Source organism: Rhea americana, unplaced genomic scaffold, assembly GCF_003343005.1.
Source record: "Rhea americana isolate MKP2758 unplaced genomic scaffold, rheAme1 scaffold_89, whole genome shotgun sequence".
Classification (NCBI taxonomy): Eukaryota; Metazoa; Chordata; class Aves; order Rheiformes; family Rheidae; genus Rhea; species Rhea americana.
This window is the reverse complement of record NW_028187077.1, coordinates 2,387,909-2,407,001: the sequence shown is the minus strand read 5'-3', so window position 1 is coordinate 2,407,001 and position 19,093 is coordinate 2,387,909. Positions and strand designations below refer to the sequence as shown.

Here is a 19,093-nt window from a genome sequence, read left to right as displayed (position 1 = left end):
TGRCCGTGTGAGTGGTAGAGTGGAAGTTTCCATGAAGTATAGATGGGAGCTTCTTTAATATTTTACATTGCYGGTCAGAGAAGGTTGGCTCGCTGGCAGGGTCAGCACTTGATATGTGACTTGCTCCCGCTTGTTTGTTTATGTAACGTTGTTTTGGATATCTAATAATAACACTCCTTAAACAGTGTGACTTCGAGTAGAACTGATATGAAGCAGACTGGGATGGAAGTGTGGAATCTGCTCATCTCAGTGTCGGTGTTACTGCAAAGCTCATTTGCTTGGCAGCCCTAAGTGGGTTAGGCGGTACAGAACCTGTACRTCAAGTCAATGTCCGAGGTGGCCATGTAGCTTACTTCCATTTCATCAGAACGCATACACAGCTGTGTGGAACAGTGATTCATCTAGGAAGCAATGCAAACACATTCACAGCTCTGACAAACAGACGAAAAGAAGTGATTTCGTGAGTGTGTGTTGCTGCTTCAAWAGTCAACATTCTGTAGCTCTCATTGTAAAATCTTAATGGTGGAGCACTGCTTCAGAAGATACAATCTACAGATGTTCAACATGAACTCAGTTTTTCCCACACTAAACTTATAGATGAAATATCTCTATTTGTTATTAACCATGGTGAAAATGAAAAAATATATTCTTCTATAAGATTTTTTTGAAAAATGTTTTTTTCCCCCCTTCATTTGGTCCAGGCTTTAGTTTCTTTAAATATATATAGAGACATGGTCAAACTTATTCTGAGTAACTTTGAACTTACTTGAATATTACAAGTGTGAAATTGTGACCCACACGTGTTACATTAGCACTTTATAGGAGACCTGTGTGTAGGTGAGAGAAAAATCAGATGCATATATGAGGTGAAAATGGAACCAGTTGAAAAGCAGAAGACGGGAAAAGGATTGCAAAGAAATGAGAGAGAGAAAGGAACAAAATAATATCTGTGCACATGTAACTAAATACACAATATACATTTAGAGATATCTAGACCATCTTTTTGTTCAAGTCTGGCATTTGTGAATGCATCCCAAAATAGGTTTAGATATGAGAAACAAACAAAATCTATTTTAAAAATTAATAAATTACTCTCTTAGTAAAACTAGAACAGTGAAGGCTTTTAAATACAGGCAGCAAAATGTTGATGAGCTTCAGTTGCGATAGAAATGAAACCTTTTCATATAAATTAAGAAAACATTACTTGAGTTCCTGTTGATTTCAGGAATAGATTCTCTCCATCCCCACTCACCCATCTACTTATATATGTGCTTACTTCGTAAGGAAGTTCATATCTCTTTAGTGTTTTCTTACAATTCTTAATGCTTTTGAAAAAGGCTAATGCGTATTTTCTAACATTATAAACCCATATTTTCTCTAATAGCATCTGATATTTGCAACACAGCTTCTGAATCAATCTTACTGATTCTGACTTTTGAAATGTGTACAGTATCCAGAAGTCTTTTGAAGCCAATTGCTCTTTCCTCTCTGCTCCCATAAAGTGGTTTGAAAACAGGCCTGATCATGGCTTAAGCTACATTTTCGTTACAGCGTCGCTAAGCTCATGCTTTGAGCATTCCCCCAAACGTTACACTCATGCAAGGTACTGTGGAGCAGTCTTTAGGAAGCCTTCAAAACCAGTGTTGCTTCATAAGATATCAGGAGGCATTCTGTAAAATGACTGAGAAAAGGGAAAAAATCAGTATATAAAAATGGGAAAAAAGATGATTTCAAAAACCAGTATTTGAAGTTAAGTCTATTTTTTTCCTGCTCATAAACAAAAATCATTGTGAAACATGGAAATAAGGCCTTCTTTTTTAGTTTTGGAAGGTGATGTGGTCTTTCACTTTTCTCCCAAGGCTGTTAAGTATCCATCCATTAACAAAAAGTTAATCAACACTGCTTACTGGGAGTTTGAACACTTTGAAAATCAGTCCTGAGATTTGCTTCAAATTGAGAATCAGGGCCAATTTTAAAAATGGTTGTCATTTGAGGTCATCTTGTGAGTTTGCCAGCTGGTGCAGCACTGAGAACCGTGACGGTATGCAGGCTTGCCCAAAGCTTTCCGGCAGTGAGACGGAAGTGGCTGAGTGCTACTAGCACAGAGAGGGACAGAAGTGGCTGAATACCACTAGCAGAGAGAGGAGCCTTCTTAGGAAGCACACGCTAACCCCCTACATGTGAGCTTGAGAGGGAAATGCCCAGCCACCCTCAGGCATAGACAAGCAGGACCTTTGGTCAGCTCACTTGCTTTGGGCATGGTTGTAAGCCTTAGACAAGTCAGTGATAGCCTTCCATGGACCCTAATGCAACCAGGTTTAAGCCAAAATAAAATAATCTTTTTAGCACAGCTACCACATTTTGCTGAAGAGTGCTAGCATTTTTAAGCCTTCCAGATGAGGAGTTTTAAAGAGAAGGAAGAATATGCAGGCAGAGAGCTTCCAGGCAGAAGAGAGGGATGTGAATAAAAATGCCTTTCATTGTTTCCTTCTCTGCAAAATCTAGCATAAAGCGAGGGCAGTAACTGTGATAATAAAGCCAAATGATAAATGAAAGAAGGAGCACTTCAACATAATCTGGATAACAGGAAAATTTTAAATGGACAATTTAACATAAGGGTCTGCATGGAATTATTTTTCATTAAACAATCAAAGCTTGTGGTAATGCAAATGAAATCCATTTTTAGCTGCAGGAAATTCTGACAATTTCTGAGGAATAAAAAATATGAGAATGATAATATCATGATGGTAATTCACAGTAATTATAGAAAAGCATAATTGCACAACACAAGCCCTAATCAAAGCTCAGAAGAGTACTTTGGCAATCATTAGGATTTCAGAACTACTAGCATTTACCTTTGTCATTGGGTACCACACAACAAGCATTATTAATTTCATGTCAATCTCAAGCCTAATTTTCCTGATCGAATATCAGTTCATAATAGCTAACCACAAAGATTAACTTACTGACATTGATTTTTGTGAAGTATATTAAAAAGAAATAAACTTTACTGGTGATTGCTTTGGAAGAAGCAATGTTGTTCTTGAATTTAGGTTATTTCTCAAGGTCTGTGGGCTCTCCTGTATGTGTACAACTTCTATAATTCCCATTTGGACCTCTTGGCCTAAAAGCTTCAGAGCATTGTCCATATTTTCCCACTAGACATCTTACAGGTATAGTTTTCATACATCTGTGAGTTCATTAATAATCAAAGTGTTATTGAACTATGCACATAGTTTGTGCTAATGTAGTGTGTAGATAACTGATCATTTGCACTCACTGTAACTGTAGCTTCTAATCTGATGTGCAGCTAGTCCTAAATTATTCTATGTATAGAATTTGTTTGATTCTTCTGTTGTTTTTTGTTGGGGTTTTTTGTTTGTTTTGTTTTGTTTTGCTGAAGAGCTATGTTTTGGCTTAAACCTACCCTAACTGCCTAGCATGAAGAAAGGGACAGTTCACAGTTGATGTGGAGGTGAAGGAAGCATCTGATGGATCAACAYTGATTTTAAGAAAAAAGAATATGGAGCTGAAGTATTCACATTGCACTCATTTGAGAAGTAATAGTCAATCATTAGGAGAAGAGCTAGTTTTCAAAAAAATGAAGAGATAAATAAAAGCACTAGTGGACAGTTGAAATGAAAAGTGAAAAATCTGAAATTGATTTAGAGAAAGGATAGTCTGTAGTGACTAAGAAGATCCTGGAGTACATGTTTTTTTTCCTCTTGTGAAGAACTTAAAGCCCAAAATTAACTAAGGCACAAATAAATGAAGCACAATTATTTAAGCTATTATTACAAATACGTATTTGGGATATGTACACTGTTTTCTTACATTCAGTAGAAGAAAAGTTGTATTTTGTGCAATAAGGAAAACAAGAAGAGCTCCTTCAACATGAAATGCCAACTCTTTCTCTGGGCCTTCTTGGTTCTTTTCATACTCCTCTGTATGCATTAAATTGTTTTTAAGTAATCYTATTCTAATATTGGTATTATAAGTTTTAAAAGCTATGCACATGATATACATGTTTTAAGGAAGCAGAAGACATTGGCTGGTAGATGAAAATATATGTTCATTTGGAATTCACCAAAGACATAACTTCTTATGATGCAGGTGGGGTCATTTTCCAGCATCAGAAGTATTAGTATTGAATATCTTTTCCTTTTCTTAACAACTCACTGTCATTGTGCTTTTCTCTGGGCTGTAGTAGGATTGCTTTTCTATTAGCAACTTATTTTTTAACACACCATTCTGACACCTTGACAGTTCATGTGCTAAATCAAACTTTACAACGACTGGCAGGCAGTTATTAGATGTATTGCACTTAATTAACTTTCCACCTAATTACAAGCAATGCTGGCCGATTACAAAGGGCATAAATATATTAGTGCCCTAACTGTCACATCATGAAAATGGCTGTTTGAACAAGTCAAGCAAAAGCAATTACCACATTGTGTGCATGGTGAAGTGTAGCAGAGTGCAGGAAGAGGAATGAACTGCTTTACTATTTGTAGGAATTTAAATTTTGTACTTTGCATTTCAGGTGACCTGGACTGGTATAGAGTATCCTAGATTTCCTTTCAAATGTACAAACACATCAGGATTGCTCGCTGTGTGTGAAGAGAAAACAGAAGTTGTATGGTAAGTGCAGACTTAGGTTTTATCGATGTGGAAGATTAAGTTTTGCTGATATCCACCTTGTGCATCTATAGGTGATAAAGTATGAGGACTGTGGCATTAAGGAAAGAACAGGGGCTAACGCAAGGTATATTCCACAAGATCATAAGCAAAAATCTTACTTATGTAAGAACTGCCAAAATGAGATGAAGAGCAGAATTTGGTCACATCTGTAGAGGGCTATGTTGTAGGGAACAAATGTTAGCACTCAGCTGGTGTTCTGTGGAAATCTGTCTTGTGTTAGCTCTGGAAAAAAACATCTCTGTTTTCTTGAAAAGGAAGCAAGAAAGTTATAGCAATTTTTAAAATTTCATAAGCTGCTTTGTAAACAGACTCTATATAAGAGAGCTCTTTCCTTCAGTATCAAGTATCTCTTCTAACTAGCCCACGCTCTCTTTTCCTTAGGAAAATACAGCATGTTGCAGGTAAATAACTAATTGTTACTATACACATAGCAGTAGAGGGATATTGTCATTTGTTTTACGAAAAGCTTGGCTAGGGATAAAAACTGAGAACTGCTAAATTTCATTATTTCTTTCATTCCTTAGAGACTTCCTTTGCCTGCTTAGCAGCAGGCTAGCCCCTGAATTAGCAATGTTAGCAAACCTAACAAAAATGTTTGTTTTCCTTTTCAAAAAAACATCCCCACACTTCATTTATGCAGCAGTGCATGGACAAACCAACTTTAGCCCAGTCATGCAAATTTCACGGCCAACAGAGTGTACCATTTACTTTGTACGAGATGTTTAATGCTTTGTACAAAACAGTACCCAGGTCACATGAACCAGTTTTATATATATTGGCCAAAAAAGGTCACTAAAGCTTGACTTTGCTGGAGGCAAATGGAAAGAAAGGGAGATAGTGGCAATGTGGCACTCAATTAGTGGCTGTAGGGCTTATCTGCTGTTATTATTTACAAGCTCTGAATAAAGGGAACTGTGATGGTGTATCTAAACCTTTCCCAGCCCAGAACAGCCATTCATTGTTACTCCCTTGTAAATGGGCTGCTTGTGTTGGTTCTGATAACTCATGGAAAAAGTAGGTGGCCTTTAACAAGTTTTGGATGCCTTTGTGACTGTATGGAATAGTCAGTTGACTTCTTTGTGTGCAACAACAAAAAGTTGAGAGCAGGGAGATAATGTGTTTTCAAATACATCATTACATCACTGCTGAAAATGATTGCTCAATGTATTAAGACCTTGGGTGGTCAGCAGTTTTTACCCAATATAAAATTAGAGACATTACTGTAGAGAAATAAATGTGTACAGGAAGATGTCCTGATGGAATGATCTCAGGGAAACTACTGTCATTCAAGTAACCTATGCAAAAGTGCTTTGGCACTTCAGCCACTCCTCACTGGAGCGGTCAGCGCAAGAGAAAAGTTATTTCAGTCAGAGGTTCATGAGTTGAGTTTTCCAGGGCAAAATATATGCTCCTAAGCTTTTCACTGATGAGAAACTACAGGGTGCAAGGAATTAATGTGAAATAATGTGAATTTGACTCTTGCAACACACAAAGTAGGTTATGTTCAACATATGAAGTGTGTTGAAATGTCGATTTCTTAACTGTATGCACTGTGGAGCCAACAAATAACCCATGAATAATGACTGAAAAAATAAAGGTAGACCTAAAACTATGTTTTGTGTATTTGGGCAAAATCAGATGACACAACGATAAGAAGTTACTCTAACAGGATTTTGGTACCTGTGTGTTTCTCTCATATGGATGGTCATTCTTTTGTCCTTGCCACATGGTTGCTGCTTTGATTCCATTGCCATTAGTTAAAATATTCAACGTGAATTGTCAGCTAAATCTTTTTCTGTTCTCTGTTTTATCATAATCCCATGGTAGGGAAATGGAGATATATGCAGAAATATGCTGTATCACCACTTCTCAATTTTTAAACAGCGTATCGCAACTTTTTTGTGCCGCAGCTTCGTTTGGAATGCCCTCGGAAGGGAGCTGCCAACGCCTTTTTGTCCCTACCATTGCTCTAGAGCAGGATGGCTGGGGTTCCTGCTTGCACAGACCTAAGAGGCTGCTGSTGCCCTCACGTGAAAGGGGCTGAGAGGAGTGAGGGGCCGCTGCCTCTCACAGCTGCTTCCTCTTAGACAGGCCCTCTGTTGTGGTGAGAGACACTACTCAGCAGGGCCGGGAGACACAGCCTTGCAGAAATGCAAGATCCCACTTGTCTTTGTGCAAGGAAGGGCCATCTAGGCTTTCAGGAACTCAGCAAGAGCTTGAAGTTCTTCCTCTTAGAGAACAGGTGGTACTATCATCCAGCATATCAAAGGTATCTGGTGCTTGGACAAGGCAAGGCTGTGCAGTTGCAGTGAAGTTTTCCCCTCACTTGAACTATGGCCATTGCATTCTACAATGGCATTGATCTATAGCAACAACAGTTGTCCGACTTCTCCCCCTCCACACTCATTGGGAACAGAGATAGTGGGGAAGAGGCCAGGACTATAGCAGCTATTTTTCCCAGTTAGGTAATATTTCATTGGGCCAATGTGGTGTCCTCAGCTTTTTCCTATTTGTCATATTTTCCTTACTGGAATGTTGAGAAAAAATGAGCTAGTTAAATGTTCTGTAGATAAAGACTTTTTTGGCCACAGCTTCTGAAGTCTTGCGACCTTAGTGCTCTGCTAAGAAACAGAGCCATGTAAGATTAAAGGAAATCATCTTATCTGGCTCTTATCCTCTTTGGAAGCATCTAAAGAAAAACTGGAGGCTGCAGTGATATGCACAGAACTGAAAGGTATGTAAAAACTCTCTGTCTAGTCCTTCCCACTAAGTCTGTTCTGTTCATGGAAGAGCATGCTTTCTAGTTTGACTTTTATACTCTGTTGTAATGACTCTTTCCATCTGAGTGCATCGTAGTATAGGAAGCTAATTGACTTTGACTTCTCTGCTTCTATTCTCAGTGGGATAATGCCAGTTGTAATTCTTTTATTGATTGTTTAGAGCAATTAGCAGAAAACAAATTTCTCCAAAGAACAGATAATTTGGTTTTGTTACTCTCTACCACTGAAGTTAAACAATTTGTTATCTAAAAAAAATATTAATAGGAAACACATTCCATCTGTTTATTATCTGAAGAGAGACAGGTTACCTCATCACGAATGTCATCGGCAATTAGCGCTCTTGTGCTGCCACCATCTGCACCAGTGGCTGGCAATCTGTCAGTGGCTTCAAATGCCAGTGCTGATTGTGCTTGTCTGTGCCAAACAACGGGCAGACCGTATGTGATCCTGAAATTTGTAAACAGTAGTTGGCTTATGTAAGTCAACTAGGCAGTTTTGTTGTATATTTGACTGCTGTCCTGGGAAGGACATAAGACTTTAAACCTCCAGGGCAATTCCCAGTCATTGGGTCACCAGCACTCGGCCCAGAATGTCACTCTCAATTAATCCAGTTTCTGATGGTCACAAATGGTTTTTGTTTCCATTCTGGAAGACATCTGGAGTGGYGCAGCGGTCACAGTGGCGGGGCCTGTTGTCTCACATTCCATCGGCATCGCTGCAGCCCACCCTAACTGGCAGATAAACCCTGACATAACTCACAGAGGCCTTGTTAATCACATGGGCTTCTTAGTTGTTAGATAATAGATAACTCCTTCTACTCTAGATCGCAAATGGTGGGTTTTATTTTATGCTGCGTGAAGTTTCTTGAAAAAGGAATAGCCAGAGAAAAGGGAGTAATTATGTATCATTAGGCCATGTTTTACTGGCTTTTTGTTCTGTTACTCTTTATTTAAAAAATACACCAGATTTGGTTTTGTTGATTTGTATTGGGGAGAAAAAAAATCTGAAAATTATAATTGCTTAATAAAATAGCTCCTGAGGGTCAGAGATTCTGAGATCCTACACGCAAGGGTTTGAAAGCTTTTGTAAAAATACATTTGTAATGGTAGGGAGCTGACTGCCAAACTCAAATTTGTTTCATAGTTCCTATAAAGTAAGTGATTATAGTGTAAGTGGTTAGTGAGTTACTTGTTTAGGTATTTTTCATAGATAATCTTCTGAGGAATGTGTTCCATCATATGAATACAAGTGTAGCTGGAAATTAAATGCTTTCTTTGGCACATGGTTTTGAAGCCTCCATTAAGATATATTACTTCCAGTATCACATGATGTAATATTATAATGAGTGAGTGTCTACTAATGGTGCTTATTGCTTGTACCCGGGCACTTTCCTCTCTGGAGCTACTAGGGCAGAAGGCTGTTAATGATGTGGGACCCCACTGGCACTGTAAAAGAAAAATACATTTCATGATTGTATAGTAGCATACAGTTTCCAAGGAACTGGTAGATACTTGCCCTTAGTACCTGAGGCCTAAGTAAATTCTAGGAATAATCTCTGTTTTTTGTTGTTGTGAAAACTTGAAGCTGCCATTGGAAACTCTTGAGTCTGAGTCAAAGCTGAGAGTAATCATGAATTTCAGAAGATSCATGTTAATGTATTGCTAAAGATCTGAAGTTAGCAGGAGGTGCAGTTGGATTAGTTGATCTCTTAAAAAAGGATGGGAAAATATCATTAGAACAGTGGCAAAATAAGGAAGAGTACGAATCATACCAAGAAACCTGTAATGTATAAACCTATTAATTCCCTCTTGGGGAGAAAAGTATATATATAATCATTTTGGAAATTTTTTATGTAAGGAGGGCAGTGTTGTAATGAACTTGTTTATGACTTAATCTTATAAAATGTGTATTCACAAAGGTAGTATGTGAGCTGATAAAAAGCACTGTGAATTAAAATACTTAATAGGATTAATACTTAATACTTCAATAGGTTTGGGGCCCAGCAAATCTTCTTCAGTATTTATTGGGTGAACTTCATATACACAAATTTTTTACAGAATTTGGTGCCTTCAGGTACTATATGTAGTAGTCCTTCCTAAGAGGTGTACATGGAGAGCTGGGCAGAGAGGAACCTCCTGAGGTTCAACAAGGGCAAGTGCAGAGTCCTGCACCTGGGGAGAAATAACCCTAGGTACAAGTGCAAGCTGGGGGCTGACCTACTGGAGAGCAGCTCTACAGAGAGGGACCTGGGAGTGCTGGTGGATGACAAGTTGACCATGAGCCAGCAAGGTGYSCTTGTGGTCAGGAAGGCCGATGGTCTCCTGGGGTGCATTAGGAAGAGTGTTGCCAGCAGGTGGAGGGAGGTGATCCTGCCCCTCTACTCAGCCCTGGGGAGGCCTCATCTCAAGTACTGTGTCCAGTTCTGGGCTCCCCGCTACAAGAGAGACATGGAGCTGCTGGAGAGAGTCCAGCGTAGGGCTACAAAGATGGTCAGAGGGCTGGAGCACCTGCCCTACGAGGAACATCTGTGAGAGCTGGGCCTCTTCAGCCTGGGGAAGAGAAGACTGCGGGGGGATCTTATCAATGTGTACAAGTACCTGAAGGGAGGGTGTCAAGGGGACGGGGACAAACTCTTTTCAGTTGTCCTATGTGACAGGACAAGAGGCAATGGGCAGAAACTGAAGCACAGGAAGTTCCGCCTGACCRTGAGGGGGAATTTCTTCCCYRTGAGAGTGACGGAGCVCTGGAMCAGGTTGCCCAGAGAGGTKGTGGAGTCTCCTTCTCTGGAGATCTTCAAGGCCCACCTGGATGCAACCCTGTCTAACATGCTCTAGGTGACCCTGCTGAGTGGGGAGGTTGGACTAGATGATCTCAGAGGTCCCTTCCAACCTTACTGATTCTATGATTCTGTGATTGGATGAAAAATTGGATATTTAATATCCAATAGGATTGGCAATATTTTATAAGAATCTTTTATTCTTTCTTTTACTTTTGTGTCATTTTAATAATTTGTACATGTGGTGTGCTCATGTGCATATTTTAGAATATCATTGAAAAAATATATATCTGTTTAACCAGAGATAGAGGCAGATCAGTACCAAAAATAAGTCATCACCTTTGGGATTAGAGGAGGAAAAAGAGGTTTTAATAGCAGTGTAGGGATGTTTTAAGATTTAATTGTAGAGCTTCAGCATCTTTTCCTCAAGTAAAATGGGAAATCATCATAAATAAATGTAGATAATAAAATTAAATGTGATGCCAATACTATAAATCTAACATGGGCTTTATTGTATCACTGAGCTTTTAAAAATGTTAGCATTCCTTGGCTTCATCCAGAAGAAATAACTAATTCCAGGTGGATCACCTCAGACAACAAAGCCCGCCATCTGTAGACAACCATCACTCAGAACATAAAGAAACAATTCACCAGGGGCATATTTAAATGTGAAAATATTTTGTTATGGCATGATGACTAATATTCATCTATATCTCATTAGTTTATATGGTATTACATATAAATTAATTTCTGTTAAAATCCAGTTCAGTTAATGTACACACATCTTGGGATCTCATTTAATGAATGTATTATACCTAAAAATATTAAATTACAGCCTTTCTGCCCCACAGATAGTTTATGAGAATGTCAGACATGGTGATATAAATTAATAGGTCGTGCAGCAAAGCTAACAAATTCCATTTAGCCCAAGGCTGTAGTTGTCCATTGCCATTGGAAGCCCTTCTTGTGATCAAGGCCAGTGTTCAGGCACACGCATGCTTAGTTAATTCTAAGTGATCCTCTGCAGATCAATGCGAGTTAGTTGTTTACAGGTATAGAAAGCATCTATTGTTTTTACTTGAGCTAGAAGAGGAAAGCTCAGTGCAGTCATTATTGTCACAAGCAATGGGAGTCATGAGCCGAAACATAAGTATCTACAGCCATCTCAGATGCCTTCAGGTATCCTGCCTGGCCTCCGAGGGCCGTGTCAGAACTGTGCTATCTGGTAAAAATCAAGATGATGGCAAATGAGCGGTCTCTTTAGACTATAGTCTCTGCTGTCCCCTTTATTTTCCTTGCATAATAATATCAATGTCCAAGAAAGATCAGGAAGAAAGAGAATTATCAGAGGAAGAAAGATTTTTTTTTAAAAAAAAGTAAAAGGTGTTACAAAAAATGTCAAGATTGAAAATAGAGAATACAGAACTCTGGTCCAGCCCTAGAAATTCTGTGATTTCTTGTTGCAGAATAGCATTCACTGTTCTGATGTCACTACTTCTGTTGCTTAGGTCTTTTATCCATTGGTCACATGGCAGCTGTGAAAATGCCAGTACATTGTTTTAGCCAAAATGTGTTCACAAAACAAAAATGAGTTCACCTTTATTTTTTTAATAGTGCCTATACGACAGAATTTTATCCCCCTGAAATTGAATCTTCTCCTTTTTGCTCAGGCCATTTTTTTTCCAAGATTATCTTTTAAAACAGCTGTTTTGCAGGTAACGTCATGAAGTCCTCTTGTTCATAATGCAAGTTTTCTCCTGCTGCTCATTTGTAAGATGAACATTAGTATCTTATCTGTCTGATGGGTTTTGCTTTTATTAACTGGATTTTTTTTAAGAGCTGAGATAAAAGAGAGTAACTCATGCCATCATTTTTCAGTTAGAAAATACAATGCACCATGTAAGATTAAATTGTTTCCAGATTGTAAATATTTTATATACAGACAATGAATAATTAACTGTAGACAAAGATCAATTAAGAAAGGTCATCTTAAACTTGACGTATTTTCTTTGTCTCTGTGGTTGTCATTGGTCAAATATAATTACATTCTTGTCAAATGGCAGTTCTGGAAAGACTAGCTGAATTTCACCATAAATTGCAAAACCAAGACAGGAACCAAGAAAGAACCTAAGGCTTTCCTGGTAAGACATGCTGTCAAAACTTTGCTGAGCACAAGTTTCTCTTTTTGTTCTTCACTTTACTGTGAAAGTTCAAAACAAGTAACTTTAGATTCTCAGGCATGTTAGGAGATCATGTTTTGTGCAACTTTTGCTCCGTACAAGTCAATAAGTATTATCTCTTTTCCAAACTCAGACTCTACTCCTGCCTATTTAGTTTATGTCTTTCCAGGCAAATAAATAGTAGTTTATCTTCATTAGAGTTTCTATTGGCTTTGCTTTTCTTCTTTTTTATCTTCTGCACAGCCTGACTCTTCATGCAGCCTGTGTTGGGATCCTCTGATTTGATTCCTCACTGTAGCTTCCTTCCTGCAAAATTTGCAATGCCTTGATCCTTCCCTCCCCTAGTTATCCTGTCTCTCAGCTGGGAAAGATACATTAACACCAAAAGCTTTCCACTTTAAGAGGGTGACTTTCTCCTTGGTGACATTGCAAGTCCTGTTCAGTTTTGCATTTCACCTTACTATTAATATTAAATTGATAATGAATGCTGACTACTTACGGAAATTAGGGACATCATTCTCACCATACAACATTTACTGGAGCAAACCCAACTTAGCAAAAAAATTGATGTAAAAAAGCAGAACAACACAAATACTGTCAGCAGGACACAGGTTTATTTTATGTAGATATTTAGTTTGAATGCCGTGAGACTCAACAGCTCTCAAGTTTTCAATAACTTTGGTTTTTTGCTTGACCAATTTTCTTCATTACTTATAGGCCCCTGCAGAATTCAGAGCTGTTATTACAAATATATACATTACAGCATAGTTTTTTTAATAAGGTTTTCATCAGCTGCTTTTACTGACATTTCTTCATTTCTCTTACACCCTGCTTTTAATGTCACAGTCTTCATTTGATACTGTACAACAAAAAAGGTGAATATTACCACAGAATGTGTACATGACTGAATATAAAAATAATCGCACAATGTACTTGAAGCATGAAGGCTCTTGGGCAATTTCCACTGCCTGTTTGCATACAGGCAATTTATGCATACAGGTGGGAAAGGTTATCCTCTTTTCCTTTATCAGATTAACCCCAAAAAAMCCCACTGTCAAAGCTTAAGATTCAGAATAGGAAATAATCAACAGTCTTTTAGTCCAGTCTTTCAAAAGTAAGCATGCATATTTGTGCAAAAAAGCTTGGAAAGTACTGCAAGACCTGCACTTGCAAAACTGTACAACACAAACTCATGTTCAAAACTGTTCCCATCTCAGGGAACGTGAGCCAAAATAAAGTGGCGTTGTATCGCTGAGTGATTTTGATAATCTACATTTTAAATGTTTGAAGTAACAGGGACAGCAAAAATAAGCAATTCTTCATCCTACCACAGGTGCCAACAAAGTGAGTGATCTATCTTGATCTATCTAATTGTCTTTCAGGTCCGTCAGGATCTCAGGTAAGTTTATTCTGGCTCCAGGAAACATCTCTGCCTCATATTAAAGAAGCATATTTTAGGTTTGACTGCTCTTAAGAAATTGTGATCTGTACCCAAAATGGAATACTTTGCCATGGTCCAAACATTAAAGGCAATTAGAAGACAAAAGTGATAATTTTCTCAATTCACAAGTCAGTACTAACAGTGAGAGAATCAACAGCATGTATCTAATGTCCCTGTGGGCCAATCTTTCTTAGCAGATGCAAGAAATAAGGTTAAAATAAGCTTTAGTACATTCTTTTCTAGATGTTTTTTCTTTTGGTGTAGGGCACAACCTGTGTCCCACCTTCCACATGAAATACTTCATGATACAGAGGGGAGAAAGACCATGAAGTTTCATACTCTGTGATCAAAACAGTTGGAAAAYAGATGTACAGAGAAATCACATTAGTAAGCAAATACACTTCCACTAACTTCAGAGGATTTCTGTAAATGACTAGACTTACCAAATTTCACTTTCTCTCAGCTCATGGCTTAGCTGCAATGCATAGGGTTGGCTTTGTCCCAGCTGTGTCCTGCCCCTGGCAGTTAGGATGGATGAAGGATTCAGATTCATGACCAATTTTCTCACATTTGGAGATGGGCTACACTATTCTGAACAGATGTGTTTTATTTTTTTCTATCCCCCTTTATATCAGCAGGCGCTCTGAAATCTGACCTATATTCGCTCAGATCAGATACCCACCACTGATGCACTGCTCACAGCACTGCCAGGAGAAGGGTTATGCTGAAGTGTTCTGGACAGCTTTACAGATTGAAAATGTCAGCACCAGCATGTAACAAAAGAATCCAAAAACTTGACTGCTGATACAATAATTTTGAGGATGTATCCAACAACAATACAGAACGAAGAAAAGCCACGAAGAGGGATGAAATCTGGGAGAAAGAAAAAAAGCTGAAAAGTTTGGTGTTGGTGTTCATTTTTATGAAAATACACCTAAAATATGTGTCAAGAGTTCTCTATTTACAGATAATGCAGAATGCTTAGTCTCACGTTCTACAACGGCAAGGGAACACATCCAGATTTAGAGAGAGTCTGTCAACTAAAACGATTCTGAAATGTTCTGATACCTTGCAACCTGGCAAGGAAACCTACTGCCTGCAAATCTTCTACTTAACAGCTGGTAGTGTGATGATTCTGAGTGTGTGCTTGTGTATTCACACTCACAAGGACAGGTTGTAGCCCATCCTGCTACATTCTCTACAGCAGAATTCAGGTACTGTACTTCGGAGGCTGGGACTCTTAAGGGGTGTGCTCGTGTCATTGGAATACTTCAGCAAAATTCCAGCTTTACATTCCACTTGGCTCTGGCTGTACTGTATAAAACTTAGATAGGGAAAAGGCAGAGGGGGGTGAAGTGCCAAATAAATAACCTGAAAATTCAGAAGTGCTTTGTCTCTTAGAGCAGTATAGCATGCCAAAAGCTGCATGAAGTTGTCATACTGTAAAGCAAATGAGAAAAGTCTGAAAATTTTCTTCTGTCTTTGGCAAATTCTTACTCTGATAATCAGCAGTTAATTAGTACACACCCACACATACACATACCTATTTCACTTTTGAAAGAAAATACAGTAGCAAATCATTGTATTGAGGCCTCCTATTAGAGTCCTAATGTTGAGGCCTCATAACAAGAAATTTAAGTATAGCTAGTAAAACTCTTGCAACAATCTAACTAGGTTATCAGAAAGAAAGATAACTTTCAAAGGGCCCAGATTCCTACTGATCATTTATACATCCAAGGAGCCGTCCTCTCTTTCTCTCACAGGTCCCTGTTTATATAGATGTTCGACTAATACCGTTAGAGCCTCAATTTCATCTGCATGTAACAGAGCTCTTATAGTTACTGGGAGCACCAGTGAAGTTATCTGACATCAGTTTCCTCATTTGTCAGAAGCAGTAGTATTTCTGTTACTATGTTTTTCTTTGTCATGGCATCTACTTGTGACTCTGCCAGTTTTAAGGTTTTATATACTGTGCTGACAATGTTTTTGTTCCTATAGTTAGCTCCAAACCTTATTAACATTAAGTGAATGTTTTTAGAGGGTTTTGAGTCAGTCCTGATTGCTTTAAGTTTTGTTCCTATCAGTAGGAAAAAAAAGGTCAAGAAATATACATTAATTACTTTTTTTAAAACCCATAATTTACAGGTTCTACTCAAAGACTGTTGATCTACTGGCACTGTCTTGTGCAAACCTGTAGAATAGCAAGCTGATGGAAATTAAGAAGCTAGAGAAGTGAAAGGAGGTGAAAAGTTCAATATTTGCTTGCCTATGAGAATGTGGATTAATATAAGGCAGGAGGGAAGGGATGATGTGGGAGAGTAGATGAATAGATTAGAAAGATTATGGTCTGTTGGAGGAAGACCTCTACATGAATTCTTTGCCCTGGGGAATGTAATATCTGTATTGCTAGATACCTGTAATACTGGAGGCCTGTAAATGCTCTCTTGAATGCAGTCCTGGACTTCTGCTAAGGACTTCTAGTAAACAATCTTTTGAAAACATGATGTTACGGTGTCTATTTCCACAGAGCACACTTCGCAATATATAGACTTTATGGGACATACTCTGGGGGAAAAGAATGATTTATGTACTCAGTAGTCTTTCCTATTCTATCCTGTGTATAAACCCTGGCACTGACTTCAAGGCCCAGATTCAAGAAAGGTGCGGGACTACTGCTAAGGAGATCATTTTAAACTTGGATATTGGAATTTTTTCTCAGTTCCTGCCATCATCAATATGAACTATTTGTTTATTTGTTAACTCTTGCAATGTACTTGTTTCACAGAATCACAAAACAGTTGATGTTAGAAGGGACCTCAAGAGATAATCTAGTCCAACCCCCCTGCTCAAGCAGAGTCACCTAGAGCATGTTGCACAGAATCGCGTCCAGGTGGGTTTTGAATATCTCCAGAGAAGGAGACTGTACAACCTCTCTGGGCAACCTGTTCCAGTGCTCTGTCACCCTCACAGTAAAGAAGTTTTTCCTTGTATTCAGGTGGAACTTTTTGTGTTTCAGTTTGTGCCMTTTGCCTCTTGTCCTGTCACTTGGCACCACTGAAAGTAGTCTGGCCCTATCCTCTTGACACTCTGCCCTAAGGTATTTGTAGACATTGATAAGATCCCCTCTGTCTTCTCTTCTCCAGGCTGAACAGGCCCWGCTCTTGCAGCCTTTCCTCGTAAGAGAGATGCTCCAGTTCTCTAATCATCTTCGTAGCCCTAATATGTTTAATATTAGATTTGAGAATGAATATGTATCTCCCTTTCAAAACATCAACAGATCATTACAAAAACTGATACATTAGCAAATCAGGATGCTTCTTAATTCATTTTTCCCAGTATTAAATATAAACTTGAAATCAGACCAACATTCAAATGTAACTCATAAATTCCTGTGCGTAACTACATTTGGAACAGATTGGGAACATGCATTAGGATTTAAGCTGGTCAGGTAGGAAGTGAAAAGGGGCTACACTTGTATGAGTCTCATCTTATCTCCTGCTAGCTATCTGAAAGCTGATGTCTAACCCAGGCTGATTAACCAGGACCTTCCTGTGGTAACTGGATTGAGCTAGGACAATGCCATCCCATTTATCTTATGATGTTAAAATCCTCCTTGCTCCTCAGTATGAGCTGGAGCTCAAGTCTTTATACAGCCTGAGCAGTTTATGAAAGACAAGCTTACTGCAGCCTCCCAGGAGATACCACAACTGCTTGTAAGAGGGCTTTTTTCTCAGGTCTGTTCAAGTATTAAGTCAAGCATTAATATAAAGTACAATCTGTCTGACTCCGGACTGAGCAGAAGCAACATTTCATGCAACTTGTCTCAGCTGCATGACACAAAAGTGCAGGTATACTATTTTTTTTTCTTTTCTGGTCTGTATAAAGACAGATTTCAAATGAAGTAAGTCTATTCTTTAGTTTGTCTTGGGCAAATTCCCTGTATTTAAAATTCAATATCTTTTTCTTTTTTTAAATACTAGGTTGACAAATAACAAAGAAAGAAATATTCAAGTGGGTAAATACTAAGCAGAGGAAAATGTAGGCACATCCCTGAAAACTTTGCAGTTGACTTTCAGAGTACACAGCCACTTAGGTAACTGTGGATATGATCAGCTACATCTCCAAACTACTCAGCTGTGCTGTATCTTCAGGTTTAGCTGTGGAAAGACATGTAAACTTATTTCCTCTTGATAATACAATTGAAAGAAATCTCTCAGAACTCACTGAAGGGCACTGAAAAGAGAAGCACTATTTGTTGGTCCACCTAAAAGAATTTTGCTTTAAATGTTCTGTACATAAGCATCCTCACTTGAACACAGGTTCTATTGTACAATAGAGCTGACAGCAATGGTACACTTCTCCCTCAACTTGTCACTCTTCCAGACAGCAGTACTTTAAATCAGCACAGTATGTCACATTTTATGGCTAGGAGAAAAACGCCCAGGACACTAAGTCAATCTCTTTCAATTTGGTGTCTTGCCTCAATGAACTAAATACTGATTTAACAGCTGCCACAGACTGTGCTGCACTCATAAGCTGAAGATATGATGTACTAGAGATCCTGCTAGGGTGGTATATCAAAATAGTGAGAACTCTTTATTTTCAACAGACTGGACACAGTAGGCAAATAGAATATGCTTAACACAATAATGTTAATTAGTTTGTCTATAAAGGACAAATATAAATTAAACTCATTAAGTTTCTTCTGTGTATGCTATCATGATGTGAGTCACAATCATAAATTGTGAAAATTRAAAGTCTTTTACTTGACTTTTAAGTAGAAGACTTTACTTTTTCTTTACTTACTCTGTATGTTCCAGGGGTAACCTGCTCTAGCACCACACTGACTGCTTTCAGTTTTTCACAAAAGCCTCTAGTATATCAYAGAATTAGGATCGCAGATGGCTTGTGGTCAGTGAGGCAAGAAGTTTAGGTTAAAGAAAGTATGACACAGAGGTTTATTTTGTATTCCCCTAACAACTGTATAATATGCAGAAACTTGCAAATGGTTAAGTTCAAATGACTGTTAATATTTTCATTATTATTGAGTACTGATATCGTAAGAAGGAAGTGATGCCATAAAAGTTCATAGCAAATAAGTACATAACTTTCAGTAATAGTTTTAACCTGTTAGCCATAAGACATGTGAGTGGAGAACAGTTTAAATGATACCCGTCCAGCCACAGCCAAAAGAAAAAAAATTTTTCAAACTTCT

At 38.3% G+C, this 19,093-nt stretch overlaps 1 long non-coding RNA gene across 1 annotated transcript in view; it reads left to right on the top strand.

Annotated features, from left to right (window-relative positions):
- The window catches only part of LOC146584896 (uncharacterized), a 148,635-nt gene that overhangs the window by 45,499 nt on the left and 84,043 nt on the right, over positions 1-19,093 (top strand). The window contains exons 4-5 of the long non-coding RNA XR_014898107.1: positions 4,544-4,641; positions 16,664-16,768. This is a non-coding gene — a long non-coding RNA (uncharacterized LOC146584896). The remainder of the gene's footprint in view (positions 1-4,543; positions 4,642-16,663; positions 16,769-19,093) is intronic.